Source organism: Numida meleagris, chromosome 11 (assembly GCF_002078875.1).
Source record: "Numida meleagris isolate 19003 breed g44 Domestic line chromosome 11, NumMel1.0, whole genome shotgun sequence".
NCBI classification, from domain to species: Eukaryota; Metazoa; Chordata; class Aves; order Galliformes; family Numididae; genus Numida; species Numida meleagris.
Window position 1 is genome coordinate 5524568 of NC_034419.1, and position 27118 is coordinate 5551685.

Sequence of the window (27118 nt, forward strand, 5' to 3'; positions counted from 1 at the left end):
CAGTTCCCAAATCAGTGCAAGTATGGTACCCACCTTTAGATGGTGCTTAGGAAGAGGTAAACAACTCCTGCCTTACTTTACTACTGCATCTCGAATGTACAAAAATTCCATGTCCTTCGTATTTTAGTGACTCTGAATTCAAAACAGGGTGGTAAGACAAATTAACTGAATTGACAAGATTGAATAGGAGGTCACTGTGGTAGGGCTGTGGGTCTGACTTATTTGCCCACTGCAGTTCTGACCTTCCTCCCAACATCTTATCTGAGACCAAACTTCTGGCTGGGAATGGAGTCAACACAAAATTTTTGAGGAGAATGTCAGTGCTGTGAGATGCATCTTGTTTTATCAGTACTGTGGTATTGTGTTTGGCCAGGACAATGGTCTGTATCACTCATTTCCTTCCCTTTTCCTCCCTTCAGAACTAACATTGAAGGTAATTAGTTAAACTAAGTTGTCAGATATAGAGCTAGTTACGCATCTCATTAATCAGATCCAAACTTCTGTGTTTGCAGCCAAATGTAACTTCCTTTGAGCTTGACTGGAACAGAGACTGGAACAGATTATCTTTATTTTGGAAATCCGTGTCTGAGTTTATAAAAATGAGGAAAATAAATAAATCCGAAGCCAGAATAGAAAGATGCTGCTTATCTATACAGTGTCTTCAAGTTAGTCCTTAGCAGAGTTGTAACAGATACAATGCTTTGTAAGAGCAAAAAGATGTCTCCTTTCTTTCAATTTTGACATCTTAAGAACAATTGCAATTAATCCTGTTAGCCAAATGTAGCTTGTCATTTGTCTGTGCTTTTGCCCTTGTATTTACTTCAAGTACAGAAGAGAGTAAAAATGATTTGGGGTAACTGCAGAGAAGAGGCAAGGATGCTGAAAATTTCCTGAGTAAAAAGCTGCAGTGTGCTTACTTTCTTTACATGTGATGTGACATTGATAGCTGCTTTTTGTATGAATCAGATAGAATTTTTCTTGTTATGAGTTATCAGCATATTTTGTTTTACTTTCTTTTACATCTTCCATAGCTTCTCTTTTCACTCTTCACTAATCTTTCCGGTAACTAACACCCATCAAAATTGTCACCAAGAACATTTAATTACATTTTACAGAGATAAACATAAGGTCTTAGTGGAGTTTGGGCTTATTTGTCTTGGTCCTTAGTTACAGCGGCTGCTGGTCGCATACTATATGGATTCTCAGCAATGGATGTGTACAATGGAGATGTTCTTCCTAGGGGACTTCCAAAAACTAGTGTATCTGGTGGTTCTCAGTTTCAAGGACTTATGCTTGTCTTGGAGTACCACTGTAAATTGGATGAGTCAGTCTTTGCCAAGACTACATCCTGTGATAATCTGCGCTGCTCGGATTAATGGAAAGCAGAGAGAAAAAGGAATAGCTGCAGGTGACATGATGCAACTGCTATAGTCATTCTTACTTTGATATGATAACGCTGTTTTGGCTTAGAGGAAGGAATGGTATAAAATGCGGCCCTGCTCATTGCTTTGTAGGCGTAAAAAGTGGGTGACATTCTGGACTAAGAATCCTAATTCCTGTTTTTATTCTTCCAGAATACTTAATTATTTGAACATTGTGAGATTCAAATGATATTTCCTTAAAAAAAAAAAAAAAAGTGTTGATTCTTACAAATTTTTTTGTAGCATTCACAAGAATCCTCAGATGGACACAAGCCACGGCCATGGCTCAGCTGCAATCTAGCAGAGCACTTGAGCATGGGCTGTAGCTCAGGCACCTCAAAGAGGATTGTTGCTCTGCAAGAGGGGCTGCACTTCTCTGTGTGGCTCAGCAGCTCCAGCTGCAGCACGCAGGCTGGATGAAAACGTCTCCGAACGTTGGGCATCTGATTCAGGTCAGCAATATATTATGTCAGTTTTCAGGTAGCCCTAGGAGGTCACACAATACACTGCCTATTACAATCCATATGTTTTAAAGCAGGTTTGTAACAATTTCCTAAAATACTTTTAGGAGGAAGTCTTTAAACTATTGGAACTTGCAAACAGAAATATTGAAATTAACAATTAACAACTGGAGGAATTGTTTAAACTTCATGGTGGGCTGGCCCTGAGATTAATTCTGAGCTGAAATTTCTTCATCTTTCCCGTTATTTCTGAAAGTCACCTTTTGTTAATTAAAAAGCAGAAACAGAACACTATTTCTGGACAACTTTGTTTTAGTAGTGCTAAATGTGAAACTAGGAGAAATACTCCTTAAAGAAGTTGTACTTATGTTTAAAATTAAATAATCCACTTAAAATTATTCATGCCATGTTAGGATCAGAGAACAAAATTCTACAAACATAGATTGGATGTACTCACGTCTCAGATATCTTCTGAGTTTGTAAAGCTAGAGTAGGTATTCACTGAACACAACTGGCAACCATAAGTACTGAAAATCAAATGATTATTTTAGATGGTGGAAACAAATAAGGCTCTGTGGAAACAGTCTTAACCCCTTTTTTTCTTTTGAGAAGGAGAAGCCGAACTTGGGCCTTCGCTCCCTCTAGTGTACAGTAGCATCAGCTCTGTAAATGATGCTGATCTTTTGTCTTTTTTGTTTGTTTCTAGATGTAAACATAGTGTCAGCACACTGCAGATCTAGAGTGGAAGTTCTTTCATAGATCTGTAGAATACATGCACATTCCGCCCAAGCCTTATTTAACAGAGGGTCGAGTTTTACAGATAACACACTAAAAGCTGTATTATGCCACAAAAACAAGTGCAAGTTGCAGTGGCTGTGTTAAAAGGCAGGAGAAATCTCCTGTGTTTTCTCTAGCCTGCATTACTCTTGATGGAGTATGATACTGAAAGAAAACTGAGTGGCAGAGCCATTGAGATTCCATTGCTTGTCAAGATTTCACGCTGCTCACTGAGATTAGATGCAGGACCATATGCTGGTAAGATAATTTGAAAACTCCTATGTCCTGTATGCAATGGTAGCTACAACTCCTAACGCTTAATCAGATACATCTGCTGCTGGGAACAGTTTTCCATATATTGTTAAAAAGAAGGGTTTGTGTCGGAGGGGGAAGAGAATGATGTGACACCGCTAGTTCAAAGGAATGCTGTCTAAGAAAGAACTATGTCTAAGGAAAGGTGACATTTTTCTGAATTTGTAGTTTAAGCCATAAAAAAGGATGAAAAGCAAAGATTTTTTTATTGCTATTTAAAAACTTCCCAGATCTCCTGCTCTATTTAAAAACTTCCCAGATCTCCTGCTCTCTTGCAGAAGCTGCGTGTCTGTAGCAATTGCAGCATGCTATATGTTTGTGTACAGGATACGTACAAGGCTATGAAGTTACAGTACATCTCCCAAAGTGTTATAGCAGGAGAACTTCTGCTAAATTTTGCATGGCAAGAAGTGTAAGACCCACTCCTCCACACAGTGTGCAAATTGACAATGAAATTTGAGATCTGTGATATCTTAAATAATGATCAGAATGAAATGGCAGCTGTAAAGGTGAGCGTCCTACTGTACTGTTATGTCAGAATACCTTGCAATTGACCATAGTTTTTTTGTGCATTAGTCTGTTTTTATACAGTATTTCTAGACAGGTGTTTTCTTACAGGACAGCCAGGAGCGTTGCTGTCACTCTGAATGTTGCAGCTGGTTAAATCATAGAATCATTAAGGTTGGAAAGACCGACAATGTCATCTAGTCCAACCATCAACCTATGCCTGTGATTGTTCTAGCCTATGTCACTCAGTGCAATGCCTGTCCTTTTCTTGAACACCTCCAAGGATGGTGATTCCACCACTTCCCTTGGCAGCCTGTTCCGATGCCACTCTTTCTAAGAAGAAATTTTTCCTAATATCCAACCTAAACCTCCCCTGGCGCAACTTGAGGCCATTCCTTCTCATCCTGATGCTGTTACCCAGGAGTAGAGGCTGACCCCACCTCGCCACAACCTCCTGTCAGGCAGTTGTGGAGAACGATTAGGTCTCCCTGAGCCTCCACTTCTCCAGACTAAACAATCCCAGTTCTTTCAGCTACTCCTCATAAGACTTATGAGTAGAGAACATAAGGCTCTAGTCTCATATTACTATTAAAGTCTAAATGCACTGCAATATTAAAATCATTATGGTTATTAATAACCATTCAGATAGTAACAATACTATAAGAAATAATGAACTGTCTGAATTAGCAATTAAGATATTGTATTTGATTTGCAAAAAGAAAAGCCTCATTGTATGGATATTCTTGGTTTACAGAGGAAGAGGTAACACAAACGATCATTGTTAGGCTTTTCATTTTGGTGCTTGTTGTTTAATATGTGCAAATTGCTGTTCTGTCTGCTCATGAGAATGCTGTTTGCACAAACGAATAGCATACCCAAGCAGGAATGTGCAAGGCGAGAGCATAGGCTTCCATGCCAGCATGCTGATTGAATTAAAGAATTTCATGAAGTGTGGCAGCAGGAGTGCTGATGAACTGCAGACATGTTTTTAGAGCTGGCTGCATATGCTTGAGAACAATACTAAGAACTCAAAAAGTTTACCTTATTTTGACCTCAAAAAAGTAAATGTGACTGTCTGAAGGTTAACAGGCTATAATGGATATGTTCTTAACAGTGTAGTTGCAGTAATTCTATCTTATTTGTAAATACCTGAGGTTCTTGATGTAATGGGTCTACGTTGAGAAATAAAGCTGAGTCAGCAAATGAGTACAGTGAACTGCATTCAAAACAATTGCCATCTGTTTTTTTATATCCTTTCCTATAAAACTGGAAGGCTGATTTTTCCAAATGCTACAATAGAAATTAGGCATTCCTGTGTTTTAGTGTGGTTGCTTTTAAGTTGTTTACAACTGCAGTATACATGCTGTCTCCCTTTCATACTCTAAAGCTTCCTCAGATTATTTGCTGAAATGAAATATTTTCAGGATACAGGCAAGACTGAATCTTTTATTCTTCCTTAGGGGTAAGCAATCATTACTTAGGCCTTCCTTAATGTTGTCTTCAGTAACTACATATGCTGTACTTTTATTTCAGTAATTTGTTATTAAGGTCAATTTTACCAAAGAGAAAAAGGAGTGGGATGGCAAGGGAATAATAGTTATTGCTTAATGAAAAAGGGAAGAAGAAAAAAAAAAAAAAAAAGGCTTGTAAGCTTTAACTCACACACAATCTTTTTCCAGATAAGGACAAGAAAAACTTCACCTCAGATGTGGACTCCTACGAAGCATTGGCAAGGTCAGTGCTTAGAAAGTAGGGCCTGATTTATTGCGCATCTCTGCAACAAGGACAGTGTTTGGAGGGTTGGATTTGATTTAGTTTTTATCACTGGAGTACTGCCAGGAGAGGAAAAATAAAACTACCATACTGCGGATGAGCTGAAATCAATAGTGGTCACACAACAGAGGTATAGTTCTCATTGTATTTTTGGTTTGTTTTCATTTTGAGGCCTGTTCAAAAACCTTGAAATTTTCCAGGGTATAGAAAATTTAGTCTCTCAGAAAAATACTGTCTTTGAGATGCAGTGAGTTGACGAGGATCTGCTTCCACACTGGACAACAAAATATACGTACACTTTCCAATTTACTTAGGCTCCTAACGTGCTGTGAGCGCACTGTGTTCTGGAGGTGCGTGGCATCCTGCTCGTGACACACAGTATGGTTGGTGGGGGGCATTTGGAAATGTTGGAGTATGCTTTTTTGTTTGTTTTTTTCTGTGTTTTAGTAATGGTTTAAAGAGTGTACAGGGACTCATAGGTTTCTTTTAGTCTGCAAATTCACTGTGGGGAGAAGAATAATACTGTTGCACACCCTTGAGCAGCAACTGTTATCAGTGCTGTCTGATGGCAAAAGCCAACAGTGCTGTAGGGCGCAGTCAGGGAGAAGACCCAAAGGCCATCAGAGAAAGACAGCTTGTGAAGGTTATTTTAGACTTAAAGTTGATTGTTCTGATGCTTAGAAATGTTTTGGGTTGGTTTTTGTTGGTTTTTTTTTGGGGGGGGGAGGTTGATTTTTCATCTTTCCCTTCCCTTGTTGGCAGCAGCTCAGGTTTACCAAAGTGAACTCCTGCTGTAACTGATACTTGTGGCTGTGGTTGCATTTCATCTTTCTTAATCTTCTGTAGCTGTTTTGCAGTTCATCTACTTAAAAGGAGGTGGAAAAGAATTTGCAAATCAGGGACTGGCTCAGTTCTTCCTTTGGCTGTTTGGAAGAATTCCATTGAGAATAAAACTGTAGAGCTGAAAAATGTATATGCTGCTTTCATAACGATACTTCCCCTGCTTCTATGAAAATACTTTGCTTCTCTTTTGCACTCTATGTGGGTAATTTTCAAGATATTCTTTAGCAGAAGAGAGGAGGATGCAGTCTCTTGTCATCAACCAGATGTCTGGTCATTTTGGTGACAGAATACTGCATATGAAAGTTTCTCTTTGAACGTATCTGTGTGTTACCAAATATGCGGCATTCTGCTCTACTGTAACTGGGTTCTTGAATTGCACTGAGTCTGTTTCTTGCAGGAAGAAATCATAGAATCGTTTGAGCTGGAAGGGACCCTTACAGGCCATCTAGTCCAACTCCTCTGCAATAACAGGGACACCTACAGCTCCGTCAGGTGCTCAGAGCCCCATCCAGCCTGACCTTAAGTGTCTCCAGGGAAGGGGTAACCACCATCTCTATGGGCAACCTGTGCCAGTGTCTCACTGCCCTTACTGTAAAAATCTTCCTTATATCCAATCTAAATCTCTCCTCCTTTTGTTTTAAACCATTTCCCCTTTTCCTGTCACAACAGACCCTGCTAAAGAGTCTGTTCCCTTCTTTCTTATAGCCCCCGTCTAGATACTGAAGGGCCGCTCTCAGGTCTCCCCAGAACCTAACTAGATGTTAAAGAGCGCTGGTCCCAGTACTGACCCCTGAGGGACACCACTTGTCACTGACCTCCATCTGGGCATTAAGCCACTGACCACCACTCTCTGGGTGTGATCTTGTTACCAGTTCTTCATCCATCGAACAGTACACCCATCAAATCCATCTTTCCAATTTGGAGAGAAGGATTTTATGGGGGACTGTGTCAAAGGCTTTATTGAAGTCCAGATAGATGACATCAGTTGACATTCCCTTTTCCAGTTACGCCATCATAAAAAGCAACAAGGTTGATCAGGCAGGACCTCCTCTTGGTGAAGCCACGCTGGTTATCCCATATCACCTCCCTCTCTTCCATGTGCATTAGCATAGCTTCCAGGAGGATCTGCTCCTTGATCTTCGCCAGCACAGGGGTGAGGCTGACAGGTCGGTAGTTCCCTGGCTCATCCTTTCTACCCTTTTTTAAAAATGAGTGTGATATTGCCTTTTTCCAGTTACCAGGGACTTCAACTGACCACCATGACTTTTCAAATACAGAGAGTGGCTTGGTGACTACATCAGCCAATTCCATCAGGACCCGTGGGCTTACAGATGTTCACGTTCCTCAGGCAGTCACAATCCTGATCTTTGCTTACAGTGGGAGGGGCATCATTCCCCCTGTTCCCACCTTCTGAACCATCCACTCAAGGGCTGTGTGTAGAGCAGTTGCAAGTGAAGACTGAGGCAAAAAATTGTTGAATACTTCAGCCTTCTCCTTGTCCACTGTTACCAGCCTGCCTGTGTTGCTCACTAGGGGGGTGGTACGCTCTCCTGGAGGATTTTCCTTTTCTGGTTGTTTATAGAAGCTTTTCTTATCCTTTGCGCCCCTTGCTAAGTCCAGTTCCAATTGGGCCTTGGTATTCTTGACTCTATTTTTATGCAGCCTAGCAGCATCCCTATACTCCTCCCAGGTTACCTGTCCCTGCTTCCACTACCTGTGCATCATCTTCTTGCTCTCGAGTTTTACCAGCAGATCCTGGTTCAGCCATGCCAGTTTCTTGCCTTCCTTTCCTGACAGTTTATAAAGAGTACCACAAAAACAATAGAAAAGATATGGAGGTGCAGTGATTGAGGAGTTGAAGTTTGACAGCTGGAAAAGCTTTCTTCCATGAATAACTAACAGACGGAGCCAGGGTGAGGCCACAGATTGAAATGATTTGCTTTGTCAAAGATCCTTTACAGGGGGAAGTTGTTCTGGCCCATCTAAATAGAACTCCTTTCATGCCTAATAAAATAAGCACAAATTCAACATGACATTTCAGTGTTAAAAGATATTTCATTTATTTATACTTATTTGAATATTTTCTCATGAAATTTAGAGTTGTCTCAGAGCTTCTCCTTCACAAACTTAAGCAGAAGTAGCTAAATAGTGGTTCAATTTTGATTGCATAGAAATTGTAGACGAACCTATCTTTGCTATTGGTGTGTGTGTGCATGTAATTATTTGGCGCTGTGTGATGACTGTTCAGCCAGTTTTTACTGCAAACAAGGATTGTATTTTGTCACCAAGGCGATTTCCTTCACAGCAGTCCCAGGTCCAGCTTATGGCCATAAATCACTAATAATGTGTAACCAATCTGCTGAATTTAGAGAATACAGGCCTTTTTTCCCCCAGATTTCAAGAGCTCTCATTGTTTCTTACAAGTTCCAGGACCTGTGGCTGAAAATGATGGCCATCACTTTCTCTCAGATTTTATCTTTGTGACTGTATCTGATAGGAGTAGGGCTCCAAATTAAGCATGTGATGGCTTGTGCTGTGGCTAATTATATTTTCCATTTGTTACCTAATAGAATTTTGTAATGCTGGGATTTAAAGTTTGTCAATTTTCACTATCTTTCTTCCTAAGCTTGGACATTTCTGCCAAGGCCAACAATGAAACGAGCACATTAAAATAATAAATCTCTAGTGAACAGACTAAATTATTTACTTTGGATGAACAAGACTACATGTAAAAGTGGGGGGTGTTTTGGGTTGATTGGTTACTGGAGGTGGGAGTGCTTTAAGAGTCAAATGCTTTTATAAGAAGCTTTAGTTGTGGGAACATTTGAGTCTGAAACGTGAAAGAATGCAGACCTTTCAAAATATGGTATGTGAGAAAAATGTATGATTTAGTGTTTCCATTTCCATAGAGGAAATAGCAGTACTTGTTTCAACCAAATGATAAATTTCCTTTAGTCATATGATGAGGGAAATAAATACCCTCTAATTTTTGTCATAGCAGTTAAGAGAAAAGTTTAGGTATCTTAGAAATAACCTGCTATATAGAAGGACTTGGTTATATTAGTCATTAAGCAGAGGATTACATTTTTCCTCTTTTTAAAGAAAACTGCTCTAAAAAATAAATAGAACTGTTAATCAGAACTTGAGTTGGGATTCTGTGGTCATTTGCACTATCAGACCAGTTGTAAACATTACTAATTCTTGGACAAAACTATGCTTGTTTGTTGAATAATAATAATGGGGTGGCAGTGTTGTACCCTCAGTGTTTCGGTGTATGAGGTTTTTGACAGCACATGGTTTCTGAAATCTGTGTTCTTCAGTATGTCATACACCTTTCCAACTGTGTATTATAGGGAAATATGGAAGGAAAAACTCTATGCTGCACCTGGGTATTTCTTTCGAGATCTCCATGTGGGATTGAAAATTGATAGAACTAGGAAGGGCTTTTGTATGTCTTGAGGAATAGCGTAGAACCATAACTAGGTGCAATAATTATACGTGGCTAAACATCAATAATAATCATTGCTACCTTTATGCCTCTCTTGTCTATTTTTTTGCTCTTAATCCTGAGAACAGAAAGGTTTTCTGAAACTGCATGAGCTGTTAAAACGTTGTAGGGAGGAAGTGAGCTGAATTTGTAGGCTACTGAGCTACTTGATGCTGGAGATGGCTGAACCTTAGCATACTGCTAAACAGTGGGATCAACAGTGCTGATTTCCTCAGAAATTGAAATAGTTATTTGAGAGTTGAAAGAAGATTCATATTTGTTGTGACTCTGTCTGGAATTAACATGTCTGGCTTCTGGCAGCTTTCTCTCATGGCATTGTACATGGGAAAGTTCAGTTCAGTTTGAGTTGGAGAGAGTTAATTTTGTGGTGTTGAAGCAATTGTACTATTTACAGTGACACAATTTAAAACCTGCTTCCACAAAATTATACATCAATGGGATGATCACTGCAATTAAAGTCAAGAATGTCCTTGTATGTGTTGTGGCATACTCAGAATTCTATTTGATGGAGTCCGACAGAGGCGTGTAGTCTTGGATTAGTATCCTTTCATAACAGATATGTTGCAGGTCTCTTAAACATGCAGAAAAACATGAGGTGTATTATTGTAATTTAAACCTTTGTTGCATTTATTTATAAGCGTTCTTCAGTAATAATAATAATTTTAAGATGTATGCAGTTTAACAGGCTTTGAGCTACTGCATAAATCTCTTCATGAGCTGCGTCTTGGTCTACATCTCATTATGTACCATAATTGTGTGGCCTGGCTTGCTTCCAGTAAATTGCCTCTCTGGCCCTTTGGCAGTCTTACCACCATCTCTTATTCAACCTCTCTCCACCATCTCTTATTCAACCTCTCTCCACCATCTCTTATTCAACCTCTCTCCACCATCTCTTATTCAACCTCTCTCCACAGGAAGAGTCTAAAAAAACATGGTAATGGGAGAGATGGCCAGTGTTTACTGTACTCTCATGGGGAACCCAGCTGCTTAGATAGGTTACATAGCCCTGGAAAGGAAAATCCTGTGCCTTGAAGAGAACCTACACCAATTACTCCTTTGCTAACTCTATTAAAAATGTTTTTTCATGTGCACACAGTTATATTTTAACCCTGCAGTCTATCTTTGCTAAGTTACTTGCTTGTTGCAGAAGGCCTAGTGGTTTTGTATTTTAACTGGAGGAAATCTCTGTTGAATGTGTGTTGAATTTGGAAATCTGATTTGGCTCAATTAAAATGTGATTAAGCTTTCTGTCTCCATTGTAGAAGCTGTTAGTGCTCTGGAGAAACATTTAATGTTGAAGGCTGGCCTGCTGGTTTTGGCTGAAATAGAGAGAAATATGCAATGCTCTGAGAAATTCCAGGACTCCCACTAGGTCAAAAATTTTCTCTCAACTATAGCATTTCATCAAGTTCCCCTAGTAACATGTCTCAATGTATCACAATCATGATTGCTTGGAAATCCACCAACTCTGCAATGAGCTGAGAATATTTATTGCAAGTGCTAGATGGCATTCTCTTAGTAGAGATATCTGGTTAGTTATTTCCATACATCCCAGTTTCAGAGTGAATTTGCTTCATTTGTCTTTATGTTACATGCTTTGGATTAGGTGACTTCAGTTATACGAGTTATCTGGTGTAATTATATTAATTATGTAATTATTAATCAACTTAACCAATCTGACCATTTAAATCCAAATCACAAGTTAACAATACTTTGAGAAGTGTACTTGGCATAATTCAAAACATTACGTGCAGGAGATCTCCAAAACCCCTGCGTTAGTCACCTTGTTATAACCAAGCTAATTGGGAACTCTGTGATACCAGCTTGTTTCAGTATATCTAATTTTTACAAGACCCATTTCAAGCTGATCTTTTTATGGAATGTGATTTTTTTTCCAGGTAAAAATAAAGAAATCTTTACTTAAGGTTTGCGGTGCACCTGTTCTCTGCTCTAAAACTGGCTGACAGCATAGCTGAAATCTCACAGCAGACATTTCCTGGCTTTGGTACGCTGTTTTTGAGCAAGCTGTTAAAAGTGGTCTAGCAAGTTGTTATTTCAGGAATCATTTTCAACTGAAGGAACAATGTGATTTGCATAAGAATCAAGAAACTCTTCTTTTATTACCACTCTGGTCTAAAGATGTTGATAATATAGTAAGTCTGTAGTTAAGAAAAAAAAAAAAAGCCAGTTATTTTCCATGGAGTCAGAGTACACTTAGTATTTTTGACCCTGTGATGTGCTGGGTCTCCTAGACCCCTTATTCTAGGATGCATGTTTCAAGACAATTTCATGAGTCTTCACAGGGACCTGATGTACTGTTTCTTAATGAGAAACTTGGGCAGCAGAACTGTCATATTCCATACTGTGGGCCTGCCAGCTCATCTCTGTGTGGTCCCACATGGTAAAGGGTTGTTTTCTTTTCAGTACTCTGCCTATTCTCTCCTTATAGAATCACTTGTGATAGTGTTCAGAGATGGTTTTGTCTTCATGGCTTCTTAAAAAAAAAAAAAAAAAATGGTCCTAAACGAAGCAAATAGGACATCAATTATCATGGTCTGGGACCTAAGTTTCTGAAAATATTTGGGCATCCTGGCCCTATTTAGTTCCTGATTCCTGCTGAATCACATGCATGGTAGGCACCTAAGTGGCACTGTGGAACTCATGCAAAGGATGCTGCCAGAGGTTGTGCCATGATGGATCTGCAAGACAAGGAGCAGTCTGCTGGGCTCGTGGCTCTGTGTCCAGTGCTCTAACCACTAGAGGACACTGCCTCATTGGTACTAGGGAAATTAATTATTACATGTTTAAAACTGCCAAATTACAAAGGTCTTCCTTCTGCTGGTTTAACTTAATCTCAGATACTATTTTTTTATTTGTTTGTTTTGTGCCCTATTTACAGTGCTGCCATATGTTCAGGTTCTACTTTAAGAGCTGAATCCATGCCCAGAGAAAGGCAGCTCTGCTGTTCTTCCCCAGGTGAAAACAAATACCCTGTCTTATTGCTCAGTATCTCTGAGAAAGCAGGGCCACATAACAGACTCTGTGAGTTGCTAAGCCCGCTCATCTGTGAGCAGTCAGGTCCTGCTTGTTGTTACAACCGGTTCCAGGCTCCCTAAGCCTTGGCTTTTGTTCTGAGGGCAGCCGCCAAGGTCGGCCTGGGCAGGTAGGCCGCTGCTCGGACTCTGCCTCATGGGCAGCTCCACGGCATCCCCCCCCCAGCAGTGGGTGAGAAGGAATGGGAAGGATATGCGCCTGTGGGATTCCCCATGGAAGATCAGTCTGGGGATGGCAGAAGTGGGATGATGGCCTCACGCCTCATCAGCCCCTGGTGTTGGTGTCTGGTGGAGGTGTGGCACCACTGCGCGTGTGATGCCCAGCCTTGTATGTGTGTCTGGCTTGTGGAGGCACCAGGAGCACAGCTTTGCTTCCTTTGGGAAGGAAGGTGCAATTTTTTTTCCTCTGTCTTCGCCTCAGACCACTTAACAGCTTCAAATCTAGACTGTCTGACAAATAGCATTTTTTTCTATGTTTGGAGACAAATGGGAATAGAGAGATATTTCAGGGAGAACTGACAGAATTTGCTGCTGCTTTCATTGACTCCAGTAATTATAAACTGATCCCGTGGTAGCAGCAGAACTGTATCTAGACTTTAAATATCATGATTACATTCACAGAGCTGCTCCAACCACAAGGAATACTTCAAAAAGCGGTAGATATTCTTGTGTTTAATCCTGCAGCTCATTCCCATTGTACCACGAACTTACCGAGTTTGTACCTCTTTCCTCATGAATCAGATAAATGCATCTCCTCCAAGAGCTGCCTATTTTCTTGTATATTGTGCATCACTTCCCCTGCAGATTGGAAAGAGGTAATTTGCTGGTTAAATTACAGAGCTGGCTGCGTTATGTCGTCGTGAATCACTGAGATGTCTAAGATTGAATTCAGCTCTGATAAAGTGGTATTATAGCGGTGAGGAAATATGATAGTCTGGAAGTATTCATCAGTCAATTCCTATGCTGTGTCAATACTGGTATACCCATGTGCATTATATAGAAACTGCATACATTTATCTGCAATGTATCTTGCTGATTTTCAGCATCTCCCTCTGTATGAGATATCCAAAATGTTCCCGTTAAGTGGAACTTGTATTGTATTGATAATGATGATGCAAGGAACCTAAGAGGGAAGCCTAGGAAAAAAAAAAAAGAATAGAATTTTCTACTCTATAAATGACTCTTACCGTCCAGATCTGCATACAGAGTTTGATCAGTTCTATACAGTGGAGGCCCAAACCAGCTGCATAAGCAATGAAAAATGTAAATAGTTTGTGTTCTCTTTATTAGGAGGGCACTTGGGTTTGTCTCTAAGACTTGCTATAGGGCTGCATCAAATCTTCTTCTGTGTTGCATCAAATAACGTTTCTTTTTGTTCATTTGTTTTATTTTTTTTTTGCTGTGAGGTCAGTACTCTCTGCAGTTTGACCTCGAGTTGTACCTCCCAGGCCTGTTGCTCACACAAACTGGTATTTTTGTCTTGAATCAGCTCTTCTCTCTGGGGGTGTCACTTCCAAAGTTAGCACAGCCCCCAGCTGATAATACGATCTCTGCAGTTTGACTAATGTGTAATGCTGTATCTTCACCCATTTCAGTGGAGCTAATGTAACAGCAGTTAACCTGAGTGAAGCAAATTCAGTTAAGTCTGTGATGAGAGCAGCCATAAATGAATATGTTTGTTAGGTTTCGTATATGTTCATAGAATTAATAATAAAATAATAATAGAACAGAAGTCAGCAAGAAGCCCAGCTCAGTACAACTGAGTGGATGAGCTGTAAGACCCCAACATGCCACCCCTAGAGCAGATCACCCAGTGAGGAGATGGTGGCGGCACTGTGGGGCACAGGCTGGGCTGCTGGGGGTTGAGCCCTGGCCCAGTGCCTGACAGCACCTGCAGGGAGCCCTCGTGGAGAAAGGATGGGCCTTCATGGGGATCTATTGCTTTCTGCTGTCAAAGCAGTTCTGTTGCTTATGGTGATCTATTTTCTGTACTATCTAGAGGGCTATTCTTTGCCGTTGAGTCAAGGACACCTGTAATTCTCTCCAGGACTGTGATTGCCTTGTGCATCTCACTGAGGGGTGCCCACCTGCTGTCAGGGTGTCAGCAAACCAGATCCATGTCGTGTTTGAGTGAAAGCCAGGTATGCTATATATGACAAAAAGTTATAAAGCAATTTTTAATAGTCTTGTCATTTACAAGCAGAGTTTTTATATTGTACTCACTGTTGGAATCATGGAATGCCTTTTTCAACTGTAGTGCTACTATCAGCCATTTCATAGAATAGGATGTCTTGGGTTGGAAGGGATCTCAAGGATCATCAAGTTCCAATGCCCCTGTCACAGGCAGGGTTGCCAGCCACTAGATCAAGTGCTAGATCAGGTTGCCCAGAGCCACATCCAGCCTGGCCTTGAACACCTCCAGGGATGGGGCATCCACAGCCTCTCTGGGCAGCCTGTTCCGGCACCTCACCACTCTCTCAGTAAAGAACTTTGCCCTGATATCCAATCTAAATCTCCCTTCCTTTAGTTTAAAACTACTCCCCCTTGTTCTATAACTACCCATGTAGAAAGTTGATTTTCCTCATGTTTATAAACTTTCTTTAAAAGTTGGAAAGCCACAGTGAGGCCTTCCTGCAGCCTTCTCTTCTCTAGACTGAGCAATCCCAGCTCCTTCAACCTGTCTTTATACGAGAGGTGCTCCAGCCCTCGGAGCATCTTTGTGGCCCTCCTCTAGACCCTCTCCAAAAGATCCACATCTTTCCTGAGCTGTGGGCCCCAGACCTGGGTGTAATACTCCAGATGGGGCCTCATGAGGGCAGAGTAGAAGGGGGCAATCACCTCCCTCTCCCTGCTGACCACCCCTCTTCTGATGGAACCTGAAATATAATTAGCCTTCCATGCTGCAAGCGTACACTGCTGGCTCAAGTTAAGTTTTTCATCAACCAGGACCATTAGGTCCTTCTCAGCAGGGCTACTCTCAAGGAGTTCTTCTCCCAGTTTGTATACATATCTGGGATTATCTCAGCCCAAGTGCAAAACCTTGCACTTCACTTTGTTGAACCTCATTAGGTTCATGTGGGCTCACCTTTTGGGTTTATCAAGGCCCCTTTGGATGACATCCCCTCCTTCTGCCACATTAACTGCAGCACTCAGCTTGAGGTGGTCAGTAAACTTGCTGAGGGTGCACTTGATCCCATCATCTGTGTCACTGATAAAGATCTTAAAGTGTACTGGTCCCAAGACGGACCCCTTGGGGACCCTGGTGGTTACTGGCCTCCACCTGGACTTGAGCCATTGACCACAGCCTTCTGACTGCAACATTCCAACCAATTCTTTATGCACCAAATATTCCCTCCTTCAAATCAGTATCTCTCCAATTTAGAGACAAGGATGTGGTGGGGGATCATGTCAAAGACCGTGCAGAATTCCAGGTAGATGACATCAGTTGCCTTCCCTTTGTCCACCAATGCCGTCACTCCATCATAGAAGGCCACCAGAGCGGACAGGCACAATCTTCCCTTGGTGAAGCAGTGCCTATTGTCTCAAATTCCCTGCTCATAATTTAAATTATGATAAATTAAATATTACAGACCATCCAAGTTCTATTTAATGTTTTTATTCTTGGAGCAGACACCATCATTGGTTAATAGCCATTGTTTCAACAAAAGCCAAATTCAGTTCTTCTCACGGCTGTCAGCTGGGTTCAGCTCAGTCAGTGGCTCACCAACTGTCATGGATTGCAGATGTAAATGGTGCCTGGAGACAGCTCAGGTTTCTCAGCACTTGGTTCCTGCAGGCACTTCAGGTGCTGTGAGTGCTTCAGATGTTGCCTGACAACTCCACCTGCATCCACGTCCCTTCCTTCCAGAGGTCAGAGCTGCAGCTTCCCCGTGGCCTCTCTGCTTGGCACTTGTTCAAATCCATAAGTGAACCACAGGCCTTCCTGGCCCAGCTCCTGTGCGTGCCTGTGTTCATGGCTCTCGATTCTCCATAAGCACCAGGCCAGCAGTGACCATGCAACCTCACCAAGAGGCACATGAGAGACTCGGGTTTGGGTATACGCTAATGGATTCTGCTTGAACTTCACTCTGCCGAATAAATGTTGCTAACAGCTGAGCCTCCTGCTACATGTGGTGCCTGCCCTTTGCAGTGCCATGCTGCATCCTCAGCTTCCAGCACCACTGCCGGACTCCCTGCTGACTCCTCTCTTGTTTTGCTCCTAAGATCAGTAAAAGCTTCCATTCATGAAGGACTTGAGCCTCAATGAGTGAGTAGATGCAAAGTGGCTGAACCCATGAGTCAGGCTTTTTGTCTCTCTCCAGCAGTAGAACCGCACGTTGGACGTGCTTGGCCTCGAGTCCAGTGGCTGGAGGTGCCTGTGGAGCTCAGTGGGGGAGCAGGGTGGGCAAACCAGCACGACCTGAGCCAGGTGCTTCAGGAGAGCTGTTGGAAAAAGTGCTGACGTTTCACTCTTGACAGCTTTGTACCTGGAGCCAGATCTTAGCATGGTGTAACCTCCGATGCCAAGAATTTTGGCATTGATTTGGTGTATGGGAGTAATTCAAAGTAGGTGGAGATGGTGAGAGGAATGAACCCAGATGAATTTTAAAATGCTTTTCAGTGAAATTTTGCTGTAGAGCCAGATTATCTAGAGGAATCAAGCTCTGATGATTAAATTCCATGTTTAAATAAATAAACATGTTAGAATCCTTTAGCGCTAAATCATAGTGACGTTATATTAGACAGTGAAAAGACAACTGAAAAATTACTCATTTAGCAATATTTTAGAAATTATTTTATGTGCCTGCCTTTAATATCCTCTGACATGTACTTTTTAAGTGATTTATCCATGCATTCGTAGACGTCTTTTTTGCTTGGAATAGAGCAGAGCTAGGTCTTTGATATTTAGATCCACATAATTGATCTTGGAATTTTTCTCTGGATGAAGCTTTTGGCACTGATGGTACTTTATGTGAAACAACCCTGTATCTGGATCTCATTCATTACAGATCTTGAAAAGAAACGTCTTGGCTTTCAGATAGCGACATGGAACTCTTTAAATGATGAATTTGAACTATAAATGTGCATGTGTATTTCAATATACATTCCTTAAATACGCAGAGCTTATGTAAGGATCAGATTTGTATATTATAGGTAAGTGTAAATTCTAATATTTTACGGGCAATGGAATATGCACTTTTATACTAGGAGGCTGGGTTTGAATAGGGCAATATTTGACAAATATATTTATTTCCTTGAATTCTGTTCTGGTCATGAATAGAAATCAAAAGTATTCCTGTACATCCAGTTCTGTCAGGTTGTTTCTGCTGTTTTTCCTGTGTTTTGCACTGTGTTCAGCAGTTGTCCTACAGGGAGTGCTGGGCTCCTACAGGGATCCTTGCACCTTGGCTAAGGGCTGTGCAAATGTAAAGCACAACAGCCTCCGTGCCTGTTCACAAATTACCACAATGCAGTAGCGATGTAATAGCTTTTCTGTCTCTGATCTGGATGCCTCTAATTCTGGAAAGGTGTTTATGAGCTGTTTCTCGTCCCACTGCACAGCAGCGCAACTACTTGTAGTGTGTAGCATTAAACTCATCCATCTATCACTTCAGGTTCAGGTTTATCCCTGCAGTGGGAGAGGTGGTTCCTGGAGCCGACATTGTAGATGTGCTGCTGGGTGGCTGGAGTGCAGTGCAGTACTGGGTTGTTTCAAAGCAGTGCAGTTTATATGAGCAATTCCAACTCAAAACTGCCTTTTATGCAGGCTTTTGTCTTAGGCTGACCTACGGTACCAGCACTTAGGGACAAGAAGTGAATTCAGTCTCATCTCTGCGCTGCCTAATGCCTGGCCTCTGCCGAGCGTACCGTGACTGAAGCCAGCAGTGGTCATGTGTTTGCTTCAGACTATCATAAATTGCCTTTATTAATGGCAGATTATATAAATTTCAGCCAAGTCTTTATCAGCGCTTAGGCCAGACACCAGATAAACAGTTGGCCTCGGTCCTGGCCTCTAATAAAACTGTACATGAAACTGGATCTCAGCTTTGCTCTTTGAGCACATGCTTAAGCAGTGAGCTGGCTGCTCAGTGCTGTAAGCTGGCAGTACTCCTGCAGCCCCGCTGCCCTGGCTCTCCCCAGCACTGCAGATGAGGTTGCACCATGCTTCTTACCTCCAGGGCTTGGCTGTGCCCCACATTGCACTCTTCAAGGCAAGCTTCTCTTGACATGTGTCCTCTGAGTTCCCTGCATGTGGCTGGAGGCACCAGGAGAAATCTACAGTGGGGAAGCAATTCCCAGCTATGCCATGATCATGCCAGTGGGGTTGTGCCCAGCTACGTGTGCCGGCCTTTGGGGCCTGGCAGTCAGAGCCCTGATGGCACACATGGCACAGTGCTGTGGGGCTGCACCGCAGAGCTCTGAGCTGTTGCCTTTATATACTGTTTTTCTAATATATATACTTTTTCGAGTCTTTGAAATACTTTTTGACATCTGCTCTTCATTACACAACAATATAGCTGTCCTTTTAGGAAAAGAGATATTTTTCATTATCCATTTCAAAGTGAACAAACGTTATTTTAAAATGCCCGCGATAGCTGTGAAGGATTTGTTTCAGGTGATTTGGCCGTGTGGTTGAATCCAACTACAACATTGTTTTCTGTTCCATGTCTGTTTTTTACCTCGGTTGCAAGTAAGCAGGTTTCTATGAGAGTTCCTGGCTTTGCTTTTATTGAAGAAATTCTTAGACTTAGCCTGGTTGGATGATGTGCAACTGGGAGGAAGCCCAAACCGTGCAGCACTGGTGTACTGAGCACATCTGTATAAGGGTTGCGTTAGTTCCTTGCATGGACGGCACAGTCATGTTGGGGATTTCTTCCTTTCCGATTAAGGTGTCACAGACATTTCAATTATAAAAAATGTAAATTTTTCACTTAGTTTTAAACCCCAGTGAAAAAACTCTCTAAGCTTTGAAGAGATTTTAAATATTAAGTCAAAAATTTTAAAATGGAAATACATAGCACCAAAAAGCTGACCTCTCTTTCCCCCTTCTGTATCACAAAGCTTCAGTTGTGCTTCTTCCTCTGAAACACTAGTGCTGAGCATAGGACCTGGACTGCTTTCCATAAGAGGGATACAATGAAGGCAAGGCAAGGGGTGCACTGTCTGCAATGGTAAGAGTGCAAAAACACCTCAACTTATGTCCTGAGTAATTGTCACGGCACCACCTCAACGTTACATCCAGGATGTGCTGCAGGCACCTCTCCCCTTGCTCCTGCTCTGCTCGGAAGGACAGAGGAGCCCCGTGCTGCTCAGGGCTGTGCAAGCGGGAGGTCTCGCTGCTGCAAGTAAGGCGGGGGTTTCTCTTTGTCCTTGGCTTGGGTTTGCTTGTTTGTTTTAGGGAAATCATTAAGCTTCTAATGTCCAAGGAAATGGAAACATTTCCTGCAGAAAGTGCTAATGAGCTGAGTGTTTCATTTGTTTCTGGAAATTCATAGTTCTTTAATTTTATATATGTAAGGGAATTTTTTTTTTTATCTCTGGGACAGCTGGAGGACAATCTTGTCTTTTCCAGTGTACAGAACATGTCTAAGGAACAAAGAGGAAGCTGCTGCCCTCATAGGCAGGGGCGCTTTGGTTGCAAAGAATGTGACTTCCTCATCCCTGTCCAACATACTTTTGATAAGATGAGAGACAGTGTGTCCCTGGGCTTCGTGCTGCTCGGGGCTGCCACTCAGTGCTCTCAAAATACCCTGAGGTTATCTCCCAAGACAAGGAACTTTGTGTTCTGCTCCTCAGAGTTGGGCTACCGCCCTCTGCTTGCTCTGATCTGCTCCCTTAGAGTTCTGGTGTCACGACCCTAGCACAGAGGATGGAGAAAGTAAGTGTATTTTGCACTCTAAATTTACATCACAGCAGGGTGCAGCCGGCGTTAAGCAGGACAGGGGCCAGAACCGCAAGGCAACTGGGTTTGACCTGTTCTTGATGGCTGAGTCTTACTTGCTTTACTTAACCACTGTGTCTGCTGCAGTCAAGGAACAAAGCAGCAGCTCTGCACGAGTCCCAGCCCACCAGCAGCGCTCCCAGCTCCAGCTGGCAATGCCTCACCAGGAAACACATCTTTGTTCAGGCTGCAAGGGCACGGGGCCATCCTTGTGCCTTGCCAGGTGTTATTTCTGATCCCTGTGTGTGCACAGCTCCAATGCAGGGTGGTACAGCTATCCTGGAAGTGATGGGTTACCTGCAGCAAGGGCCTCCCTTTGGGCTGCTTTTTTCCATCAGTAGTTTCCCTGTTCAGACTGAGAACATTTTGCTGTAGTTGGTGCCGAATGCCAGGCACATAGCAATATCAGATTATACCTAATCAAAAATCTTAAAAATGAAAGTTATCATGTGGCTGTGGGTGACTCCAGAGTGATATCTACAGGCTGTGGTGTTGTATCTGGGTGCCTTTAAAGATTATAGTGCTTCTCCTCTTTCAAGGGATGGCAGTTTACAAAAATCCCTTAGATAGTGTTGCAATCTGAGGAAACAGTTCCGCAGTTTGAGCTGTTAACATATTTTTATTAAGTAACTCATTCTTATGATGCTGAGAACATACAGTGCATTTACTTTTTCTCCAGGGTAAAAGCATAGTTTAGTTTCCGTGGAACAGAACTCTGTCAGGCCTGCTGCTTGCAAGCTGTGGAAAGGAGGGAAGCAGTAAGATTTGCCACTGACTAATTTAAGGGGTCTTCTGATTGTCTCCAACATTTAAACAAGCTTCTTTTCATACATCTATTAGGCTCTTTTCTGGGCTAAATGGGTCTGTTAAATGGTTTTCCAGGTCTTATGCTGCCCAGACAGCTATTAAAGTCAATGGGAGTTTAGCCTCTGAAAAAAATGGAGCATCAGTTCTCCTGCCAGGTGAAATATATCATTCAACAAAAGCTAAACCCTGATTCAGAGAATCTAACAAGCTAACGTAAACAAGGGCATAAAGCTTCTCAAATCCTGCTGAGCTGTTTTTGCAGAAGTGATGTATTTTACAGCACTAAAGAAAGTTCCATGGGAAAGCAAGCTGGGAAGTGCATGTGGGCAGCTGCCTCCTCCAGGAGGTAGGGCTGGGGCCACTGTGGCCTGGGTAGCCTTAATGCCTGCTGTGTTGAAAAGCCATCTCAAGATACTGGTGCATTATCTGGCCAGAAGTACACAATAGGTGAAGCGTATTTGCACACACACCAATGACAAATATCCTCAAAAATATCCTTAAAAGTGACTAGAATGGTCAAGATTGTAGCTGCCTTGGTTGTGACCAGGTGCAAATTTCCAGCAGGTTTATTCTCACTAACGTGTCTTAGTGCATCCTACAGTAGAAATTATGAATTAGATGCAATTTTCTTTTCTGCAGAAAATCTTAGAATAATTTGGATTTTCCAGAAAAATGGAAATAGTTTGATAACAACACGGTGAGGAAAAGTAGGACAACACTTTGGGTTTTATCATGAACAATATTTGTCATTTCTTTGAAAAAACAATGACAGTAGCTAACTATTCATCATTTTAAAGACTTTTTTTTCTTATCATTTTTGGCTTCTGTTTATCAAATAAATAAATAAACAAAAAACAACTATCCCAGGAACATCTATCTTAAGAAGTAAATGATCTTTGAAAGCACTGCTGTTAGTGGCTTCACAAAAAGAAAACAAACAACACCGGAGTGATTTGATTAGAAGATGCCATTGGGCTGCTGTCCTGCCCCCAGCTGTGAAGGCTGCGAGGGCACTGGTTCCAGACAGGACATGCAGGTGTGTAATGAGGAGAGAATTCCCATCTGTGTGTGACTGCTGCGCTGTGAATCACTGGGAGCAGCCCATGGTTGGCTAACACAAGCAGTGCTCGCTCGCACTCCCATCAGGTTGCTTGTTTTTTGTCTGCCTCTATCAAAACAGGTGTAAGACTAGATATAGAAAAAGATTTCTTCTATTGCTTCAGAAGAGAAGAATGTGCTGTGTCAGAGGGAGAGACATTCAAGGTCAGGCTGAATGGGCTCTGAGCAAGCTGATCAAGCTGCAGGTGTCCTTGATCGTTGCAGGGGAGTTGGACTAGATGGCCTTTAGAGGTCCCTTCCAGCTCAAATGATTCCATGATTCTGTTTTTCAGTTGCTTTCTATGTTTCTATGAAAGGTTGACTTCCATAGATAAATAGTTGCTAAAGAAAAATGACAACATTTCCTCTTCAGCTAACACTTAAAGCACATTGTTTGCCCATGGGTAAGCTGCGCTACTGTCTGTCTGCATGTCCTCCTATCCTCCTGTGCCCTTGAAAAGGAGATGGCTGGCACAGCGAGGCAAACTGGTGTTCTGAAGTGAGTATGGTCTACTAGCTCCACTAGTAGAGACATCTCCTCATTGCTGTCTCTCACTGAGAGGCACCTCTGGATCTTCTCTGTGGCCTGTGCTGCTCCTGTGCTTTGCTGAACCCAACAGCAGCCTGTAAACCACAGCTGCTGCTGTGCTTGGGACTCCCTGTGTGCAGAACATACCACAGTACATTCATCCTCTTCACTTATCCTGTTCCTGTGTTGTTTTCCCCCACACTGCCCACAACATGACAGGGAGGGGCCATCCTGCTGCTCTCTGAGTGCTGGGGCTGGGCCTGGTGCAGGGCAGGCTGAGGGAGAGGAGGGCAGCGAGGAGCCACTGTGCCCTTAGGGGTGAGCTGAAGGGTAAATCTGCCCCTACAGCTCGTGTCTCCTCGCTGGCAGGGTGATTCACAGCAGTGCTGAACCACAGGCTTACTGAGCTTCACAGAGCATTTGCTATTTAAGAGGAAAGGAAGGCTGAATGAAAAGCTGAGTCAGGATGCAAAGAGAAAAGTATATATATGCTCCTTCTCTTTATCGCCCATGGATTTGTCAGAAAGTGAATTTCTCAAGCACAAAGGTTCGTACTCCTCTCCAGGAAAAGCCTAATTCACTGCACCAGAAAGATATTCACTTGAAATGCTGCTGATGTTCTCATGCTGCCATTCATTAGTAGAGATGGGGCTGATTTCTTGCTATTTATATTTGATTTTTATTTGGAAACAGTAAGAGGAAAAGTGTGCCCACTGTGAACATTTGGTTCACACAGGTCTGCGTATTATTTCAGCTGGAAAAGTTGCATTATGAATTCACAGCAGCTCTCCCAGATGAAAATCAGCACTGGCGTCTGTGCCCCGTGAATGGGGAGCTGGCATCCTTTCCGCAGGAAGCACCACATCGAGTTGCTGGGCATATTGTGTTTGTTTGCTGATTTTTTTACTGACTGCAATAAGAGCGGCCACCCAGTGTGCTGGGCAGCCTCAGCAAGCTTTTAAAAACGTGTGAAACAGATTTGCTCGTTCCCTGAATCAAATCAAACAAAGCAGTGATCACATAACCAGGCTTTTGTAAAAGCTCAGAAGTGGTGTTTAGAGCTGGGCACTGTGAAGTGATCAGTGCTGTTAGCCAGCCCTGCACCCTGAGCTTTCTGCATTCTGATCCAGGTCTCTCTGCCTGTTTCTGGTGCTGGTTTCTCTCCTTAGGACTGTGCTTTGCATTGCTCCTGGTGGTTCAGCACGAGCTCGTTGTGTGAGCAGAGCAGACCACAAGCGAGGGCAGCGCTGTGTGCCAGGGGAATGGTGCAGGCTTCCTGCACCCCCAGTTTTCCTGGTGATGCCATGAGCAGCAGCAGTTTGGCTGGGCTGGGATGCAGGCACAAGGTGCTGCTGCACTGCTTGGGGGAGAAGTCCCACTGTGTGCTGTTTTTGTGAGGAGTCAGAAGGTGCGCTGGACCCTGGGTCAGAGGTCTGCTTTCTTCTCTCGGGAGCACAGAGGGGTTTTGCATGGGAGAAAGAAAAAGGGGTTACAGCCTCCACAGCTCTCCCTCAGCTGCTGGAGAAGGAAGAGGGAAAACAAGAATGAGAAGGAGCCCAATAACTAAGTACCCTTCTAATTTGTCTTTTCTGTATAAATAGACTGACCCGATGTCTGCTGTGTTCTCCACCTCCGCTGTCTGCTGCACCCCAGTATGTGGAAGGGATACAGTGGGTGCGCAGGCTGTGGAAGCAGCCCATGGGGCATTCCCTGGGGATGAGGACAGAAGAGCCTGTGACTTCAGAGGAGGTGAGGGATGGGAGAAGGTGCGAGGAGCTGGTGTGTTGGCTGAGGGGCGAGGGAGAAGAGCTAAGAGGGGAGATCAATGGCTGGTGGCTGCCTGCAGGTGGGTGGTGAGCAGGAGACACCTGCAGCTCTGAAGGGCTCGGTGTCCCCGTTCTGTTGAGCAGCTGGCCCTAAAGGTTTGTCTCTGCTCCTGCCAAAGGGCAGACGTGGCTTGAGTTCACCTGGCACAGGTATCCGGAATGACATCATCAGAGAAAAATTGAAGGCAATACAAAAAAAATTGCCTAAATATTTCCATATGTTTCCAGTAGGTTTTGCAGGCCATTCTGAGCACTGCGCTTATGGACATGGTTATGCTGTTCCTGTACACTGACCTGACTACTGGAGCAGAGGGAGCTGAACACGCCTGCAAGGCTCCAGCTGCCTTCTGGCCACAGTGTGGGTGGTGTGTGGGCACCATCCTTCCTTCCTGAGAACCTCCATCTACCCCACATCCGCTGAGGAGTCCTGTGAGGGTTTGGTCTTGGGCCTCAGCCCTCGCTTCTTCTTCCTGCTCTCTTTTGGGGTCTGATGCACAGGGCGTGTGTTAACTTTAGTATTATCAGGTGAATATTTGGGGTATCGATATTTTCCATAGTAGCTTGTGAGGTGTGGGGCTATATCAATAGAATTACCTGAGTGGGAAGAGTAATAACCACTTAAATCTTTCCTGCTACTGATGAGAGGGCAGAGAACTGGGTCACAGCTGTAGCATGTGAAGAATGACCGGGTAGTTACAGAGAGACTCAGGGAACAAGCAGCATGGATTTGTCACCCAGCCTCAGAGCAGGGCACCTGGAAAATGCTGCAACACAAATATCAGGGAGTTCAGACACACAGCAAGAGATTTCCTGACCTTAGTTAGCCTTACATACTTACCACATCTCTTCATGTAAAAGCCATCACGGCAGCACTCTGCCCAGGCCGGGAGGTCTGTCCGTCCCCTGCTGCTGCTCTGCAAGAACATGCTCTCTGTTTGCTGCTAGACCGTGTTCTCTTGGGTCCCTACCACCGAAGGAAAACAAATCTGTTTACAAGAAACAAACAGCTTTGCGTGAACTACAGCTATGAGCTGCCAACTGCATGTTCTTCCAGCGCAGAAATGCATAATTTCCCACCATAAAGGGCTCAGTACAGCTCCAGGGGTGTGTGGCTATGAGATCATGTCACTCGGGACTAGGAAGCACCAGACTGTGCCCTGTGTCTTATAAATACAGATGTGTGATGATTATCTCATGATAACCATCAGAGTTCCTGCTGCAGTTATACTTCTAATAATGCATCCTTCTGAAGTTTCTCAGTTGGGATCACACTGTGCTTAGTGCTGGAGCAAACCGCTGTGCTCAGTGCCTGCTCTGCTGAGCAGTGACCGGGATCCTGGTGCTGCACGTGCCGTGGGAAGAAGCGGCTGTGATGTGTTCCTGAGCTCCAGCGATGTGTGGAACCAGGAAGTCAGATAATTTCCAGTTGGGATGAGAGATAATAATGCTTAAACCACTAACATCACTAAATATGGTTGCAAGAGATTAGATAAGAATACCCTTATTGTCAACCACATTCCTTTTCCTATTACCAGATGATTACTGTTCTTTCTGTGTGTTTCTTTATATATGTTCATCGTCTAGAGTCTAGGAAGGCTGCAGCTGCAGCAGAAGTGGAAGCACATGGGAAAATGACTCACCTCCCAGGGGCTAGACATGGATTTTCAACCCAGCAAAGCAGAGGAAAAATGACATGAAGGTGGAGTGTTGTGCTACTTGAGGAACAAAATGTCACGGCAAATAACTGCTTCAAGTCTGGTGTATTCTTTAACAGACTTGTAGGCTGTGAAGTAAGTGAAGAAAATGTGCTTATTGTTTCATTATAAAAGGTCAAGTGTACCAAACACCTTAAGCAGCAAATGATCTAAAGGTTACTGTGGTTAGAGTTGATCTGTGCCCTGCTCTGCAGTAAGTTTTAAGAGGTTGTAAGAGAGTCGCTTTTGCCTTATGCTGCTTACAGACTCCTGTGCTCTCCCCACTGAGATGGAAGAAATCCCCTGCAGACGCACCAAGTCTTCTTGCAGTGCCAGCACAGGAATTGCAATGTCCTGCAGGAAGGACCTCTGCCAAGTGGTTTTGCTCTGTTTGTGGCCGTGTGTGACTCAGGTCCTGGCTACATGAAGGCATTTTTCCACTGCAGTTTGAGTAACATTCGGGTGGTATATCCAAATTCATCTGAAACAAAGCTTGTTTCAAGGATTGGTTCAATCTGTCTCAAGTCTCTTTAGACTTCCAAAAAATCCCCATTATGACACTGGTAT

General features: G+C 43.1%; 1 long non-coding RNA gene across 1 annotated transcript; it reads left to right on the top strand.

Moving 5' to 3' along the window:
* LOC110405075 lies at positions 1680 to 27118 on the top strand. The gene is made up of 3 exons (XR_002442671.1): positions 1680 to 5212; positions 24633 to 24780; positions 25089 to 27118. It is a non-coding gene; the product is annotated as an uncharacterized LOC110405075 (long non-coding RNA).